Below are 19,521 nucleotides of genomic sequence, written 5' to 3'. Positions count from 1 at the left end.
ATTCAATCACAACAGTCATGAATAAATCAAGAGTCTATATTAACTTACAGTCGAGGATGTATCTATTAAGGTAACTGGCTTGAATCATTTGTTCAAAGAAACTCCTTCCCTACTGGGCAACCTAAGAGATGAAATTATCAGAGACTTGCTTGTTGCACCAAGAACTAGGTAAAAGGGGAAATACAGTTCTGAAGAAATATCTACATAGCGAAGATCCTACATAAATATCTCATGATATTTAGTTGCAAGTTGCAAGTTTTTCCCCAAATATAAGTACCTTCTCCCTTGGCCTGGACCACGGGAACAGTGTCAATGAAAGCACTCCATTTTAAAGATTCTTTTCCCTTGGCAGTAATTTATCGTGAAATTATCATTAGTTTGTTTGATTTTTTTTTTTACTTGAGATTCCCTCTCTTAGGATTCCTGAAAACATAATGACTTCCCACTGAGAGCCACTGGGATAGAAACATTGGTCTCTCTCACTCTCTGTAAAATTGATTTCCTCTTGGAACAGAAGAGAAATATGCTTTAAAACCCAATGTAACCTAACCCCTTACAGGTCCCTGGGGCAGATTGATTGATTGATTGGACTAAGGGATGGTTCCTCCCCCTCTACCTAATCCCACATTCTTTTAGTAGGTGGAGAGAGGCACACACATGTACAAGCAAAAGAAATGTTTGGGAATGAGTTGCTAGTTGATAGATGAAAACAGAATAATTACTTGCTTTAAGTCTATTTGCCTTCCCAACATGTTAAAACACTCATTAATGCAACTCAGAATTCAAACCACTCTAGAGAGGTTTTCTGATTTAAGAGGGCAAAGGTTGTGGAGGGGGAGGGAGGCTCAATTTGTAATGCATTTTAAATTCCAAACAAAATTTCCATCAACAACCTGAATATCTGAAAGGAATTTCAGGTCATGCATTTGGGAAATAGGTTTATTAATACGATTCTTGCTGTGTTAGCGCTGATGGGAGACAGACCTAGGGCTTTGTAAACCTGGCAGGAAAGGAGTCCATTCTGAGACCTCTGTGGGGTGGTAGGGAAAGGGGTAGTACTGGCTTTGAGGAAGTCAGAAAGAACCATTGTTCTCTACTCCTGTTCCATTTTCTTCAGATGGTTTCAATTTGTAGAACTACCTTCACACACGTGGTTTTGCATGGTACTCCAAAGAGCAAATTCTCCCTCCTTTACCCCAAGCTCTCTTCCAATCCCAGTGTAATAAATAAAGCTCTATTTTAATAACTCCTCATTCAATATAAAAAAACACTGGATTTCATCCTGGTTCTGCTCAATCATTATGAATTGTGTCCTTGTAGCCTCAGACAAAAGCACCCTTCTTAGCTTCAGTTGTATTGTGATCAAATAAAAGTAACATCTTCCATGCCTCACCTACTGTATTTATTGTAAAACTTGGTAAGTCACTGTAGGAGACATTCACCTTTATTTCTATGGCACTGCATTTAGAACACATGAAATGATCTTCACTGGTTTATACTTCTATCTCTTAATTAAAAAGAGATCTCTCTCCATGTCTATTCATCCTTTTATTGGTTAATTATTTCATGCACATGTTAATTAACAACTATGTTCATGCCAGACACTTTTATAGGCATTGGAGTGTTTTCTGAGTTCTGCTCTCTATCGCTATACAAACTCCCCTGGGGGATCCATTCATTTCCATTACATGTTAATTGCTCATATTTTAACACAATTTCTTTTCTGAATAGTAATCCAGCTGCCATCTAGGCAACTTCTCTTGACTCTCCTTCCGGCGACTCAACCCTACAATGCATAAAGATGAACAAGGAATGGCAAAATTTTCCACCCATGCACAGACCCCCCCCCCAAAAAAAAAACAAACAAAAAATAACCTGAGATTTGTTCTGGACTTATTCCCATCTCTCACCCAAACTCCCAAAATAAATCACCAAGTGCTGTTACCTTTTAACCATTTCTTGAATCTACTCCCTTCAATTTATGTTTACTATTATCACATTGATGCCGGCCATCGTATTTTGCCCTTGATTTTACTGCAAGAGGTTCTTTTTTTTATTTTAAGATTTTATTTATATATTTGACACAGAGAGAGAGAGATCACAAGTAGGCAGAGAGGCAGGCAGAGAGGGAGGGGGAAACAGGTTCCCTGCTGAGCAGAGACCCTGATGCGGGGCTCCATCCCAGGACCCTGAGATCATGACCTGAGCCGAAGGCAGAGGCTTAACCCACTGAGCCACCCAGGCGCCCCACTGCAAGAGGTTCTTGACTGGTTTTCTCTGCTCCAGCCTTTCTCGCATTCTAAACCAGCCCCTTCCCAGTAGCCAACAGGAATTTCCTAGTGTGGGTCTTGTGAGAAGAGAATGAGAATGAGAAGGGATACTGGAATTGTATCATTCTGTATCAGACTGTGAGCAGGGCCAGCATGTAGCAGAGTGGCTAGGACCCCGCAGGTTCTCCATGCTTGTTTGTTGTTGTGCCCCAAATATAGGAAGACAATTTTGGGGAAAAAAACACAGGATTTTGCAAAATTAGGCTCAGTGCAACATCTTTTAGCTTAAAGGTAATGACATGTACTTCAGCGAAGTATTTCTCTTTCCTTCCTGGATTAAGCCATAAGCCATTGCTTTGCTTGTATATTCTTACCAAAGGAACATCTAAATGTCAGGGGTAAGTGAAATCCCAAGATAGGAGTGGAAATGTCAACTCACAAATTCATTGAAATTTTTATTTCCATGGAAAATTGGATGAATCTTATAAAATAGAGAGTAGTGCTGAAGTGTTTGGGAGGTGGCAATCTGACCAAGAGAAATCAGAGGTAAAGTTCACCCTTGTAAGTTGCTCTGAAAGTGGAAAAACTCCAGCCAAATTGTGGCTGTGACTTTATGACTGTAGGTTGACTCTGGAGCCTTGCAAAGGTATGGACGCTGAAATATCTCATATAGCTCTCTGGATATAATTTCCTGTATATTCCAAATTTGTCCCCTACTCTGAATAATACATTTACTTTGCTTATTTCAGGTTCATGGAAAATCTTGAGTAGTTAGATGAGACCAAAAAAAAAAAAAAATCTAAATTTCGACTGGAAAGCACAGCTTTCGTGACATTTGTTTTTCTGCATCTAAAATAAAAACATTACCATATTTAAATAATTGGGGTGACCAAGAATAAATTTTTTTCTAGGGAAGCAGCATGTCTATCTTTAAGAGCACAGGCTTTAGAGGTCTTGGCACAAAGTCAATGCTCTCTAAATAACAGAGATGTAAATCTACGAAAAATGGTTTTTGCTCAGGACCCGTTCCTATATCTCTTAAAAATTATTCCAGATGTGTACACGAAGGATCATGGATTAAACAATATGCACAGACATTTATTTTCCTCATTCAAAAATCCTAAGGATAGCAAGGTATATCATTTCATTAATTTGTTCAGGTCACTTAGGTTGAGTTACTTACCATCCCTGGACCTCAAATAATTATAACACTTACACCATTAGGAACATTTGGCAAAACATTGAGTACACAATGATTCTTTGGTAAAATTGGCTGATATTTTTATTGTCAATTATTACTCTTTTCTATCACACTTCTCAGGTTTTGTACTAAAGCTCAGAAACAGAAATAGTAGTGTTTGGAGGAAAAAAAGAGAGGGAATAAGTAATCTGAAATAAGGACAACTGATATATGATGAAATTTTTAGTCATCCAGTACTACTACTCCATCTCCCCACATTTTAAAAATGTTTATATTTGTTGTGGTTTCCTTTTTTTTCAAGTGAACACATTACTACATATTTTAAGAAAATTTATGAAATCCAAAAAGGGGTAAAGAGAAAATACAGAAGAACTAGTGATCCTAATACCTCATGGTAATTGTGGCTAATATAATACACACATTATTATATGTACTATATTGTATATGCTTAACACTATATCAAGAAAATTATGCTATTTTGTTAATGTTTGTGTTTTTAAAAAAGTTAGCTCTCCAACATCTATCCTAAGAGTACCAATAATTACTCCTGAAGAATTACCTTTTTCCTTTTGTATACAGTCTGGTAAAACCATCCATCAAGGCCTTTTACATTTTCTTGTTGGGGATAAGGCCCTAAACTAAACAAGGCCACTGGATTCTTCTTCCACTGAATTTTAGCAGATTGACAAAGTCGTGCATGGTTGAGCTTGCCAGTGATAATGTTCAGACCAGAGGTTACTACTAAGATACCATACCCCTAGTTCCAATGGCTAGCCCTCTGTGGCTGTCTGGGTTTTCCAGCTTTCCCACTTAAGATACAAATATCTTTCCAATAAACTTTATTTTGTGCAAATTAGCCAACTTCTGTTACCTGCTACCATAGGACCTGACTTACACAGAAATTAACACCAGAAAATGGATTACTAGCGACAGATACAAAATGAAACTTCTTTTCATTCTGGAAAATATATTTAGCAACCTGAGAAACTTTATGGTAAAGCAGATAATTGGATTATTCCTATAATCGTTGTAAAGCGTTGGCCAGCCACTGGGAAACCGGTTGACTGCTACTATGCAAAAAGATAAAATTTGGGTAGAATTTTATGGTAGCATGGTAGGATGGATGTTTCTAATAGCACTGAGTAACTGAAAGACAAGAAGCTCACAACCTAAATTCTTATTTTAAAGCACAGATCAAATCTCATTCGTTTTTTTTGGATTATGCTATAGGACTCCCTCAACCCATGTAGCCACAGCTTTAGGATCACCAAAACACATGCTAAGATTGTGCCTGTGGCTTGCTGAGTTACAACCTTTATTGGATTAAAAATCCAGTCTATCTTTCATGTGAAAGTTCTGACTGATAAAGAGTAGAGTGGGATCTCAACAATGAAATTGGAAAGATCTGGGAGAATTCAGTTTAGTGGCACCCTAAATCTTCAAACACCTCTGAAACATCCCACAAATACACACAGTCTTCCTTGGTCAATGAAGCAATTTCTCTGAACTTGCCATTGAGATACTTCCTTCCTCACTCCTACTTTCTTTTCCTCATTTATAGAAAAGTTATGTTTTGGGGACCCAGGCTGATATAGGGTCCTTACACAGGCTACTGCAGAGATATTGAAAAAAGAATATTGTAAACTGCAGGCTGACTCTTAAAACTTCTTTTCAGAGGTAACACATTTTACTTTTCTTCATACTTCATTAGTCAAAGCAAATCACATGTCTATGCCTGGGTTCAACAAGATGTGAATAAGGAGTAAGTTTTCTGTAAGAAGGAGTCTCAAACATCAAATATTTACCAAAGGAGGAACAAATTCACAACCTCCTTACACCTGTTCTGTCTTTTGACCTGGCAAATGCTTCTCCCCCAACACTTTACAATAATTATAACAACAACAACAACAATAAACAACCAAGAAATTTGCCTACATCTGACAGGAACAGCAATATACTTTACCTTCTCAAGTCATGCATGTGTTGACTGTAGAGATCTATGCTAAGATACACTATCTCACAGCACATCACACTTTTACACTAAGTGGGTAAAATCATGCTGCTAGTATGTAGGAAATTGTAGCAAGGAAACAAGGTACCTTATTGAAACCCATGTTTTCCTTTACAAGCAAGACAGGAAAAAAAAAAAAAGAGAAAACACTAACATCTTTGACCTCTGAAAATTATAAGGGTCCTGAAGTCTGCAGCCTAATGGAATTCATATCCCTTCTAAAATAAAGGACCATTAGTTCCCTTTGCCTTCCCTACCTGTAAGAAGGCACATCTCTTAGTTGCTGTCTTTGGATTTGGTTAGTAACACACAAGCATTTGGTGTGCTGCCAGTCATAATTTGCCAAGGGACCTGAAATCCTGCTAGCCTTGAGTAGAAACTAAGAAAGACAAGTCTCTCTCACTCACCTAGGGCTTCAGTACACATGATTACAGTAATTGACCCTTGAGGGCTAAGCAAAACAATGAAAAATGGAATTTTGGTGGTTGTTTAAGATGCTCTGGAGAGCTTATAGTAAGCCCTATTGGGTGAATCATAGAAGAAACATCTGGCATTTGGGAGAAAAGCCTTGTCATCATTGGGTAGGTGACTATTCTGTTTGATCCACCACTTGTCTTACTTCTGGGCTTTTCTGGATTCTAAATTATGGAGCATGATCCAAGCTGATAATAATAATTAACTTAATGTTATTGGATCCAACTATTTGGGGAGTGTCTTAATTTCCACAGACAGTGGTAAAGTCACTGAAACTTCAATTCTGTGTGGGAAGAATCAGCAGGAACTAAGTTCCCTCATGAAGTAAGGATTGTATAACTCAATCTGGCAAAGAACTCTGGCCAGCTGAAAAGCTAGATAAATATCAGGTGAACATAGACTGAATAACAGAGAGGACTGGCTACAGAAATGAAGAATGTAGTCTATACACAAAGGTTTTTTTCCTGATTTTTAAAATTGTTATATATGTTAATTAATGTAGCTCCTCTTTCCCTTATATTTCTACTTCCATTTTATATTGATAGTGTTTTTTTCAAAGATTTTATTTATTTATTTGACAGAGAGATAGAGAGAGCACGAACAGGCAGAGGGACAGGCAGAGGGAGAGGGAGAAGCAGGCTTTCCACTGAGCAGAAAACCCAATGCGGGGCTCGATCCCAGGACCCTGGGATCATGACCTGAGCTGAAGGCAGCAGCTTAACCGACTGAGCCACCCAGGCACCCCATACTGATAGTGTTTTATGGGGATTAAAGTTAGCATTATTCCCAAGTTTTGCAATATTTAAGTGGAATACCAACAAAACAAAAAGAAGAGGGGATATCAACCCAAAGAGTTTAGATTTGTTGCCAGATTTAAAAACTGGTGAAATATTATGCTGTCTCTATTCTTAGAAGTAGATTTTACTTTTAAGGAATTCCATATGCAGAGGGGCGCCTGGGTGGCTCAGTGGGTTAAAGCCTCTGCCTTCGGCTCAGGTCATGATCCCACGGTCCTGGGATTGAGCCCTGCATTGCGCTCTCTGCTCAGCAGAGAGCCTGCTTCTCCCTTCCTCTCTGCCTGCCTCTCCACCTACTTATGATCTCTGTCTGTCAAATAAATAAATAAAATCTTAAAAAAAAAGGATGTTCCATATGCAGAAAAAATGTATGCATATAGAAGTTGATGAAGTTTTACAAACTGAATGAAATTAAATAACCAGCATCAGGTCATACAATTGGGCACCTGGGTAGCTCAGTCAGTTAAACATCTGGCTTCAGCTCAGGTCATGGTGCCAGGACCTGGGATCAAATCCCACATCAGGCTCCCTGCTTAGCAGGGAGTCTGCTTCTTCTTCTCCATCTGCCCTTCCGTTCTGCTTATGTTTTCTCTCTCTCTCTCTCTCAAATAAATAAATAAATAAAATCTTAAAAAAAAAAAAAAAAGGAAGGAAACATACTATTAGAGGAGTACCTGGGTGGCTCAGTCAGTTAAGCTTCTGACTCTTGATTTCAGCTCAGGTTATGATCTCAGTGTCGTGAGATCATGCACAACATCAGGCATGGGCATGGAGCCTGCTTAAGATTCTTGCCCTCCTCCTACCTCTCTCTCTCTTTTCAAAAAAAAAAAAAAGGGATAGAAAAGAAAAAGAAAGAAAGAAAGAAAGAAAGAAAGAAAGAAAGAAAGAAAGAAGACATATTACCAACAACCCAGAAGCCTAGAATGGTTGAGTTTATTCATGGTTGTAAATGACTAGTAAGATTATGAACATTTCTGGAACACTGTCCAAGCTAGAAGACTGGGATTCTCTCTCCTTTAAATCTGAATCTTGATTCAAATGACAATGGCAATGGAGATGTTAACCAGCATTCATTTCCACCAATCATCCCTCCAGACTATTTCAGCTATGGACCCACCTCTGTTTTTCCTACATCCCAGCCTTCTTACCTCACCTTTGCTTCTCCACAATTTTTGAGCTGCCAACATCTTCCCAGCAGACTCCATTTTGTTTATGATTGGAGTCAGAATTTAGTGATATGTGTCATTAGCTATTCTTCTACAGTAAGATTAGCATATTGCTTTTTACCTTCCCTCTTTTCTTCTTTCCTTCCTTCTCTTTTGTATATAATTCTGTGGAGAACTTTGTAATGCATCTATCTTTTTGTATATTTCTGATTATTTTATTTAGTAGAATAATTTTGAATGAGAAAGCTAAATAAATGGGTATATATATTTTGAACTTTTTAAATGAACATTCCTAGATTTTCTTCTAGGAAGAGACATCAACTTATGTTCCATCCATACTCTATGACTCTGGCCATTTTCCTTAACTTTTGCCCCAACATGATATTCACATTTTAAGTGGTTTTTGTTGTTGTTATTATTATTATATCAAGGTCTCTTTATGTTTGGGTCACTCTTTCCCATTGATAAGAATTCATAGCTTGATGAAAAGTGAACACTGCTGTAGATAAATCTATATTTTACACTATAAAGATAATGTAACTGACATTTAATAGGTTGCCTGCTACCTGTTCAAGATTAGTTTAGATGAATTATCTCCTAAATTAGTATGCTAAGTCACCTTGTCAAACTTCTTATAACAACGTTTGATCTTCTCCACTTAGTTTTATTAGCAGTTCATTAATAAGAGACAATCCCATATTCAAGATAATGATAAAATCTTTGAAGAGAAGAATTTTCCCTTTTTGGGTTGGGGGTATAAAATACTGCCATTTACAAAGCTTGCTCCTCTCAGTACATTTAAAAACTTCTCTCTCTTCACATACTGTGTTTGACATGATAGGAAGAGCTCTTAAGGGACTTTACTTAACCAGCACCCCAGAAGACGCTGAGCCTTCATGGATGCCGGTAGAACACTAAATGTCCACACACTTCCTTTCCCACCAAAAGGTAGCTATTGATTTTTCTTTTTTTCCTTCCAAAGTTGTTGGTGTAGCATATATTTATTATTTTAATCACTTGATTTAAATTAAAAGTATTCAATGTGATAAGATATTCTTGTGAAAAGAAATATGTTTTCATTAGACTAAGTTAAATGCTTTGGGAAAAAAAAGCTTGACAAAGAAATTTAAAGTTGATTAAATGAGAAGGAGAAAATTAAACATCTAGAAAATTCTGCACTTGGTTTTGCACTTGGTTTTGCCGCTATCTTTAAATTCCAGATGTCCTTTAAAGAAACCAGATTTGGAGATTTTATATAATGAAGCATTGATATGATTTATATAAAAAGGATGACAGAAATATCCACTTGGCAGATGCCATCTATAATAGACACACACAGATATGCAAATAGAGTGCAGTCCTACAACAAATTGTATGCAAACTAGTTTACATAATATATGTTAATTTAAAATATATTCTATAAGACATATACATGCCATTTTTTAAAATAATTTCTCACGTTGATCTAATTTTTAAGTTAACCAAGTAAACCAAGCATTGATGCACTTTTTATTACAGAGGTTTTCCCCAGAACAGAGAATAGCAAGAGATGTAGAATTCAGTAATAACATACAACTTCTCAGGATTTTTACTTATATCTCTTATTGCATCAATGTATGAGACGGTCACAAATACTACCACAGAAAATTAGCCATTAATTTAATTCTATTTTTTCCTAACATAGATACAAGATAACTCAAAAATCACATTCGGAGCATTATTTATTTATTTATTTTTACTTTGTAAAAATGCACAGATTTTCTCCTTTCTTTGTCCTTCACGCTCCCCGTTCCCTTGTACCATTTTTCAAAGATGAAAAATGGCTACTGAAGTCAAAGTGCCCATTAATCTGCATGACGATTAACAACAGATGAGAATACACATTGTTGAAAGGTCATAAAATCCATTTAAAAATTAATCCTGGAGAGAAAAAAATATGTAAGTGCAGCAAAGCCCATCTGTCTGAGGTGGATAGACTTTTTTGGACTGCCTCAGAAACTCCCTTTTGCAGGACACTCTCTAGGAGGACTATCTAAACACTTAAAGCCTGAGTATAGGTATAAAACGGTTCTTAACATCTTGGCATTTTTCAAGATGGCCCACTTGACAGCATATGTGATAAAAAGATATTTATTAAAAATACTCTAAGTGAACGGCCACATGTGATTAACAAGGTGATGAACAATGCTTTGGGATCTCTTGAGACATATTGTCTTAATGTCTATCTCCTGATTCCATGATACTATCTTCATTTTTTCCTCAATAATATTCACTATTGAAAATGAATTTATGACTTCTGAGTCCTAAACATAGCTGCATGTATCAATCATTAGCATTTAAAATATAGACTAAATGAGTATTTGTTCCTTGTGATATTTTATATTTTGTACAGTTTATGAGATCTGTCGGTCAACCTTATACTGATTTTAAACATTCATGACAGGTAAACTCACTTCAAGCTCTGAGGAATCTTCACAAAGTATTTCAGAAATATCTCTGGTCTGCCGCTGAGACCACCTTAGTATCTGGCCAGCTCCCTCCTCGCCATGGGATTGAGATCTCTTTATCTCTTCTGAGTATGTTGGGGAGGTGGGAGAGGCATAATAAGCTCATAAATTCCAACAAGCTGCCATTTTAACAAAAGAAGTCTTCCTTTTAACCAAAGGAATCCTACATCTGTCAGGACAGATGGATCCCAGATTGTTGTGGCATCAGAAAATGCAGCTTAAGGCCCTTCTTCATGCCATTTACAATCTGATCACCACTAGGTTCATGTCTAATCTATAGGCTGCACCCAACAAAAAGAGTTCAAGGGCCAGTCTTTCATGGGAAGTCACACATAGGTTTACAATGACTGATTCAGGCAACTCCTACAGTTTGCTTCTTTGGCTCAGATTTACCACTGTTGTAGAACTGGAATATGGTCACTCAAAGGGACCCCTAACCACTAACTTATCAGACAGTCCAACCATGTAATAAAATTTCATCTTCAGAAACTAACAAGGGAGTGTGAGTAGGCAAGGATGATCATGTCACCCAAAACCATGTGGCAGCAGAAGCAGCACATGGAAGGTAAGGTGTTCAGATTTCCAGACTAGAGAGTTTTTAGGGAAACAAAACACCTTTGATTTTTATATTTTGACTAAGACATTTTCACCCTATCTTTTTGGGCTAAGAACAAATGGTGTTTTATTTCCACAATGACAAAGGCATTGGAAACATTGAGCCTAGCACATGCCAAGCTCTTCCCTGTGAAAGCATGAGCATTTGAAACAAATGGTCTCTTACCAGTAATTGGCACATAGCAGGTGTTCAGAAACTCTTTGTGTATCAAATTAAATGAGGAAAACTGGAGGCCTGACAGGATCAAGTATTTTCTCAAATGTTTCAAGAACATTGGGATGGTAGAATCATTAACATAAAATCATTTTATAGTTTTGTTTAAAGATTTTGGTATATTTGGAAAGTTAAGAAGTATGAAAAGAATAAGGTCTTGTCAAAATAGGGACGATGTCTACAAATGTGGTTGTACAATGTGGACAAACAGAGAGAGGAATGTGGAGAGGAGAAGAGAGGTTGAAAGGAAACCAGTAATGCATGTTTTGTCTTACTGTTGCGACACAAAGAAAAGGAAGTAGACGTGATATCAGAATAAGCCATTTTTATATCAATGAAAAGCAAAGCAATAAAGACTTCTTTTAATAAGAAATAACAAATGTCAACAATGAGCCTGTGTACACAGGGTTTTTATAACAGGATTCCTGGGTTAGTCTTTTTGGGTTGCTCTAACAGAAGAGCAGAGACCAGATGGCTTATAAATAACAGGAATTTATTTCATACAGTTCTGAAGGCTTGGGCATCCAAGATCAAGATCCCAGGAGATTGGTGAGAACCAGATTTCTGATTCATACATGGCTACCTTCTCACTGTGTCTTCACATGGTGGAAGGGGAGAGGAAGTTTGCAGGGTCTCTTTTGTAGAGACACAAATTCCATTCATGAAGGCCCTACCCTCATGACCTAATTACCTCTCAAATACCATCACACTGAAGGTTAGGTTTCAACAAAAGAATTTGGGGCTTGCAAACATTCAGTGTATAATACTTCCCTGAAGAACTAAAACGTTGGAGTTCAAGTCCTGGCTTTCCTATGAGAGATTTAGAACTCCAAACCAACTGACTAAGGTTGTTCAGAAACCGTAAACCAAATACAATTCAGGAAAGAAACTTGGATTTGCTTACATAATGATTTTGAAGGTATATAAATGATGCATTTTCTATACTTGTTCTTAGCCAGAAGTCCAGGAAATGATTGAATGATGTATTTACTATTAAAATAGCTAGTTTTCTTTACATTTTGATCTTAATGATTGGCTAAGCTCTTGAATAGAATAATTGCTAATACAACGGATTATATGCTTATTTATTTTATAATGTGTCATGCTTTTTTATAAACAATATAGAATTAGAAGAAAAATAGGTTGAAATTTTGATATAATTGAGGAAGCTCTCAATTACCCTTTTCATTTTAGTGAGAAGCTGAAGATCTTATTAGTCCTTTCATGATGTTTAAACTCTCTCTCTCTTTTTTTAAAGATTTTACTTATTTGACAGAGAGAGAGAGAGACAGTGAGAGAAGAAACACAAGCCAAGGGGAGTGGGAGAGGGAAAGCAGGCTTCCAACTGAGCAGGGAGCCTGATGAGGGGCTTTCAATCCCAGGACCCTGGGATCATGACCTGAGAAGAAGTCAGACACTTAAATGACTGAGCCACCCGGGCACTCCATGATGTTTAAACTCTTAAATGAAATTAGTATAAGGTTAAAAAATGTTTACATGGATATTGTTCCTTCTGTTATTTTTTAATTACATTTTATAATTACACAGACTATAGTCTAAAACAACAAAAATTATTTGTGAAAAATTTTACTAATTATTATTTTATTAATAAGTATTAGTAATAAGTATACTAATACATATTAATTTACTAATAAGCTATTCCAAATCTGTAGAACTTGTTTAAACTTATCCATCATACCGTATCAAGTATTTTTTCTTTTAAAGATTTTGTTTACTCATTTGAGAGAGAAAGAGAGAGAGAGCATACACATAAGCACCAGTGGGGAGAGGAACAGAGGGGAAGGGAGAGGGACAAACAGACCCCTGCTGAGTGTAGAGCCTGATGTGGGACTCAATCTCATGACCTCGAGATCACAACCTGAGCCAAAACCAAGAGTTGGATGCTCAAGCAATGACTCCACCCGGTTTCCAATGGAAACCCTACAGGTTTCCCTGAACCAAGTGCTTTTAAAACTGATTTTCTTGGGGCATCTGAGCGGCTCAGTCATTAAGCAACTGCCCTCTGCTCAGGTCTTGATCCCAAGGTCCTGGAATCGAGCCCCCCATCAGGCTCTCTGCTCAGCAGGAAGCCTGTTTCTCCCTCTCCCACCTCCCCTGCTTGTGTTCCCTCTCTCACTGTGTCTTTCTCTGTCATATGTATGTCATACATAAAATCTTTTAAAAAATAAAAATAAAAATTATTTTCTTAACTTGAGAAATTTACTTTTGGTAACCACTCCATATCTGGAGCTATAGTAATTACGGTGGAATGATAAAGTGTATATGACAGGTCCTGTTTATAAAGGAGACTGCACTTTCTTTGGGGTTAAAGAATATAATATAAATATCACATGACTTGTTCAAAATATAATATGACTTGTTCACATTTCAGAATTTGATGTGGGCTGGAAGGTTTGGAGAAGGTCTCACAGAATAAGGGAGATTAAATCAGGCCCTGTGGAAGGTAGAAGGGAATTAGACCATGCTGGGGTGGGGTGGGGGGGCTAAGGGAAAAGGTACACTTGGAGGGGTTATAACAGAATGTCTTAGAAAGCAGTTCAAATCTGTGCCCTGCAGATGAGAAAGGCTTTTGGAGGATGAGAAAAGATCAAAGTCAATGTGACCTTGAGACCCCAGGGAGGGATTTATAGAAGATTAGCAAGTGAGTTGGTGTTTTGGAGAAACATCTCCCAGGATAGTTCTAGAAGAGCAGGGAGGCTCCTAGAAGTGGGGGAAATAAAATGGCAGCTGCCCTCCCAGGAATGTATGTTTGCTCTCATGGCTGTGTTTCTCGGGGCAGAGTTCATTGTTTTAATAGTCCTGCGGGTTCTCAGAATAAAACCGACAGCACAGACAATCCCTCAATACCGTTGGGAATCAGTCACCTTAACACTCAGAGGAGTGAATAAGGGTTGTGTAGACTCATTCTAAATAAAAAGAAATCGGAAATATTTTCTTTGTATTTGAGTTCTCTAGCAATTGTAGTAATTACGTTGCAAAATGGACCTCAATTACTTTTCCACATTTTATCTTTGGGTTTTTTTTTTTTTTTCCCCAAAGGATGGAAAAAAAAATTTGGGTTTAGAATAAGGTGGATAGAGTTTGAATTATTCCTCCGTTACTAACCAAATGAATTTGGTCCCGTCATTTAAACCTCTTCAAAAGGAATGAGAACAACTTCTTCATAGAGTCTCTGCTCATAAATTATTATTATTAATAAATAAATAATAATTATTATTATTAATAAAGCAATTGGCTATCATTTATTGAATACTGAATATACACCAGATCCTGGTGCATGTAATTCCCATGCATTATTACCTTTTCTTATGAAATAATCTTAGTATAATAATTAGTCAGATCCCATACATAGGATTTCCAATAAAAAACTTCTCAGCCCTTAAATAAACCAGCCAAACTGAGAAAGAAACTGATTTGTAATATCTTCTGTCTATTTATATAAGGCTTTCCAGGTGCCCTGTTCTTCCAGAGGCCCTAAATTCTTGGATTTGCAAACCAATTCTAATCAAAATTATCTTAAATTAGCAGTAAGGTTTAACTTACATAAAAATCTAGGACTTGATTTTTTTTTTTTTTGGTGCTGTAAGTACCTAAGTTTTGTTGTTTTTATTGGGCATGCATCTCTATTGATGTTGAAAACAAAATAAATGAAGAACTCCAAATCTATCAGCAAAATAGATTAAAATGAGGGCAAGAGAAAGGCACAGACAAAATAAAGATTGGAAATAAAAGGTTGGCAAAGATGTATCCAGTCTTACAATTAAGAAAAGCAAGAATGGCCATAGTAATATTAGATGTACGTTAAATGCAGGAGATTCTCAAGGGCAGGAAGCACAAAAATGGGAAATATCTTGTGAAAGAAAATGTCTCAAGCAAATAGAAAATTTAAAAATATTTATGGGGAGCACCAGGGTGGCTCAGTCAGTTAAGCATCTGCCTTTGCCTCATGGCATGATCTTTTGGTCCTGGGATCAAGCCCCACTTGGGACTGTCTCCTCGGTGGGGAGACTGCTTTTCTCTCTCTCTCTCCCCCTCCCACTCATTCTCTCTCTCTGAAATAAATAAAATAAAATTCCTAAAAAGCTTTAAAAAAAATATTTATGTACTGAAGATAAAGAACAATCTCCTAAAAGATAAATAAATATTTATACTATGAAGTAAATGGGAAGTTTATAGGTTATATAGTCAATATATAGTCTTTGACTAATACAGTGATGTTGTATTTGTAAACCAAATGATACAACTGTATTTCCAGAGACATCTACAAAATTTACTCTTGGAAGTCTCCACAAAGAAAATCTTAACAGGGGCATCTGGGTGGTTCAGTTGGTTAAGCATCTGCCTTCGGCTCAGGTCATGATCCCAGGGTCCTGAGATCAAATCGGGCATTGGGTTCCTTGCTCAGCAGGGAGCCTGCTTCTCCCTCTGCCTGCTGCTCCCCCTGTTTGTGCACTCTTTTTCTCTCTCTCTCTCTGTGACAGATAAATAAATTAAAAAAATATTTTTTTAAAAAAAGCTTAATTTGTAGAACTTATCTTTAATTGACCCAACTCAGAGGCTCCATGTGAAGAGCCCTATTTGTGGTTCTTTTGTTGAAAGCAGCTATGGCACTTGTGCCCTGCAGCTGCCAGAGCAGGACTACTGGGTAAAAGCTATCAAGAGTCTTACCAAGAACTTAAAAGGAAATAATGGGGGCTGAGAGATGTCCATAGGGGACTTTGAAAAGCTCTGATATATTCCTGGAAATTTGGAAAATGATTGTGTTAGGGTTCTCAGAGAAACAGAACCAACAGGAAATTTGGCCTCATGACCTGCTGTCTATGGACTGGAGTCCCAGGAAAGCCAGTGGCATGGTTGAAAGTCTTGACTCTGGAAGAGCAAGCAAATGGTGGAGATTCCAGTTCGAGAGTGAAGGTCTGAGAACCAGGCTTTCTGAGGAAAGAGCGATGCTCCAGTAGAGGGAAATTTAAGTAATACGAATAAAGATTGGGTGAAAAAGATTTTGTTAAGGAAGACGGGAAACCAGGACTCACAGAGTAAGTTGTAAATATATATGATTACATAACATTAAAACATATGTAGCAAACAGGAGAATAGAGATGAGCAAATCAGAGGACTCTTCCTTCTTCCTTCGGGCAGGCTCCCAGCTGGTGAAGAACAGCCCCCAGACACATTAAGCCCCCAGACACATTACACTCCTGTTTCTTGGTGCTCTTCAGAAATACTACACATTAATGAAGTTTAGATTATTATGTAACAGTGTGGCGAATATTTCTTCTTGATTTTTGACCCTGTACTTTGTATCTTTTGACATACATACATTTTTAATTTGATAGATATTACATATCAGAAAGGAAGAGTGACAAATCATATACTTATCAGCAATACAAGACAACCCCCAGTGAACTTATAACCCTAACAGCATCTGATGTCCTTGGTTAGTAAATTCTTGTTAATTAAAACATTATCTAATCAGTTTTTATTTGCATTTCTCCAAATGGGAGAGACGCACCTTTTCTTCCCATGTCTGGCCATTGCAAGTTCCATTTGTTCATTTATTCATGCACAAATATTTACTGAGTGGATGCAAGCAGATAAAAGCAATGGCTCAGACGTTGGAAAGTCTCCACTTGGATCCTGCCTCCTCCTTGCAGTGTGACTCTGGATGTATTTCATCATGACTTTGTGGCGCAATTTCCTCACCTATCAAATGAAGCTAAGAGTACCGATTTCATAGACTTGGTGCAGGAATTCAGTGGGGTAACACCTGCAGACAGCTGCAAACCAGGCTTTGGCAATCATAGATGAGAATTGATGCTACCTGTTACCATGCACCAGGCACAGTTTTAAGGACAGAATGTACCAGGTACTGGGTGCTGCTGATCCCCTCTCCTGCCAACCCCAAGCCCAGCAGCCCCATCAGCTTCTCAGCAGACCTTGGGAGAATCATCTTACCTTTGTCTGGGGCAGGGGTGAGGGGAAGAAGGAGCATTAAAGGAGTTGTAACCAGCTGTGCTGGAAGGACCTGCCATCCCTATAGCTCTGAGGCTTGCACAAGACCTTTGGAAGTCAGAGCAATGAGGTACACTTGGCTCAGAAGACAAGAGATTGTCTCATGTTATTACAATATACATATGAACAATTTTAAATTTCAAATTTTTAAATTTTAATATAGACAATTTTTTAAAAAGAAATAAAAATAAATATGATAATGTAGAGATATAGTCTTAACATTAAGATGTTTAAATTAAGATGGAAGGAATTATTGGGATAGTATTTCAGAGTCTTCCATCAGGAGCTGGAGACATAAGGTACAGTTTCAGCAACATTTCTAGAATAAAAGAAAGAGAGAATGCTCATTCACCATGATGGCCAGGTTCTCGGGATGGCACAATAAAAATGGAGTCGTCTTGTCCTCTCAATTTCAACTTATAGCAAAAGATAACCTGAGGTGGCTATTGAGAAATTAAACTTACCATGTCAAGGTCAAGGCCTCTTAGAGGCTGGATGTTTCAGACAGAGTGGTGAGCAGAAGGGTCTGTGAATGTGAAGAACTGGCAGATAATCATTTCCCATGCCCCAAAGGAAGAAAACAAAAATCTTTTTGACAAGAATAGCTCCTCTTGAAAAGTACATAGCCAAAGAAGATGATGCTTTCCAAGATGGGGAACCCTCAGGTTAAGAATGCAGTCACTTTCAAGGAGATCAGACATGAGTCAGGTGTGAAGGAGAAGCTCTATGATCCAGGGGAGTCATAAAGCAAGAGGCAGGAGGGACACTCTGAGCCACTCCTGGGGTTCTTTCAACAATGCAGGAGAAGACTTCGATTGCTTTGTATTTCTTCAGGATGCTGATCTTCAAAGTCTTCTGTTTATGGATTCCTCATAATCAAGAGCTCTGATTTAAGAAGTTTCTACTGGGATCAGCCAAAACACTTAGAGAACCAGTTGGTCACAGAATTCTAGAGGTGGAAGAGATTGTAGACCAGCTTCTTACTGCATGGAGACAGTCTCCGACTTTCGAGTTCATCATCATGTGATTCCCCCTGACCTTCCACTATGTTTCTTCCACTATACCTGCACCCTTCGTTCCCCCCCCCACCCCATTTGATGGCTTGTTCTTCTCAGGCCATATCGTAAGTATGTTCTTTCCTCCATGTCCTCACTCTTATCCTTTTTCCTGTAGGCATGATTTATGTATGTTTGCATCTGTACCACTCTCCAGATTGTGACATTTACATAATGTTCTCTTCCAGATTTCTACATGCGCTTCTTCTAGATCTCTGTTCAAATGCCACTCATGCTCAAACATGTTCGCTCCCCCTGCTCTGTCTCCATAGCCCTAGTCACTACCTGACATCACAGTGCACAGTAATCCCTCTTTGTCTGTGGTTTTGCTTTCTGTGGTTTCAGTTACCCATGGTCAACTGTGGTCCTGGAAACAGATGGTCCTTCTTCTAACATACAGTCAGCAGGTCGCTAGTGGCCTAATGCTACAGCATGGTGCCCACTCACCTCCCTTCCTCTCACCACAGAGGCATTTTATTATCTCACAGCATCACAAAAAGAATGAGTACAGTATAAGAAAATATTTTGAGAGAGAGAGAGACACCACAGTAACCCAATTTTCTCACAGTACATAGTTGCCATTATTCTTTTTTATTATCAGTTATTGTTGTTAATCACTTACTGCACCTAATTTATAAATTAAACTTTATCATAGGTATGTCTATATAGGCATACACATAGTATATGCCGGGTTTGCCACTATCTGTGGTTTTGGGTATCACTTGGGGGTGGGGTAATGGGGTGTGTTCCCTGTGGATAAGCGGGGACTGCTGTATTTTCACTTGCTTACCTTTTAATTTCTGTCTGCCAATGAGCATGTAAGCCCCACATAACCCAAATCTCTTCTATCTCCAGCATCTCAAACTGTTCCCACATTTGGCACTCTGCTCATAGTTCTTTAATAAAGAAATGAATGAGTCAGAGCTGTGTCTCCTCGAACTTTGTATTTTCCCGATAACTAGCACAAGACCTAGCAGAATGGAGGACACTCTGTCTTCCCAGCCACGTGACATTAGGCAAGTCATCTCACCTCTATGCCTCAGTTTCTCTGTATTTTTCAATTAATATTTGCCATAGTCAATGAGTGCACACCCACAGGGCACATTTTGTGAGCATTCAGTAAGAATTATTATTATACAGGAATATAACTTGAGGGAAAATTAAAGAAATCAGACCTG

Source organism: Lontra canadensis, unplaced genomic scaffold (assembly GCF_010015895.1).
Source record: "Lontra canadensis isolate GAN:19392208 unplaced genomic scaffold, GSC_riverotter_1.0 scaffold128, whole genome shotgun sequence".
NCBI classification, from domain to species: Eukaryota; Metazoa; Chordata; class Mammalia; order Carnivora; family Mustelidae; genus Lontra; species Lontra canadensis.
Note: the sequence above shows the minus strand (reverse complement) of the source record.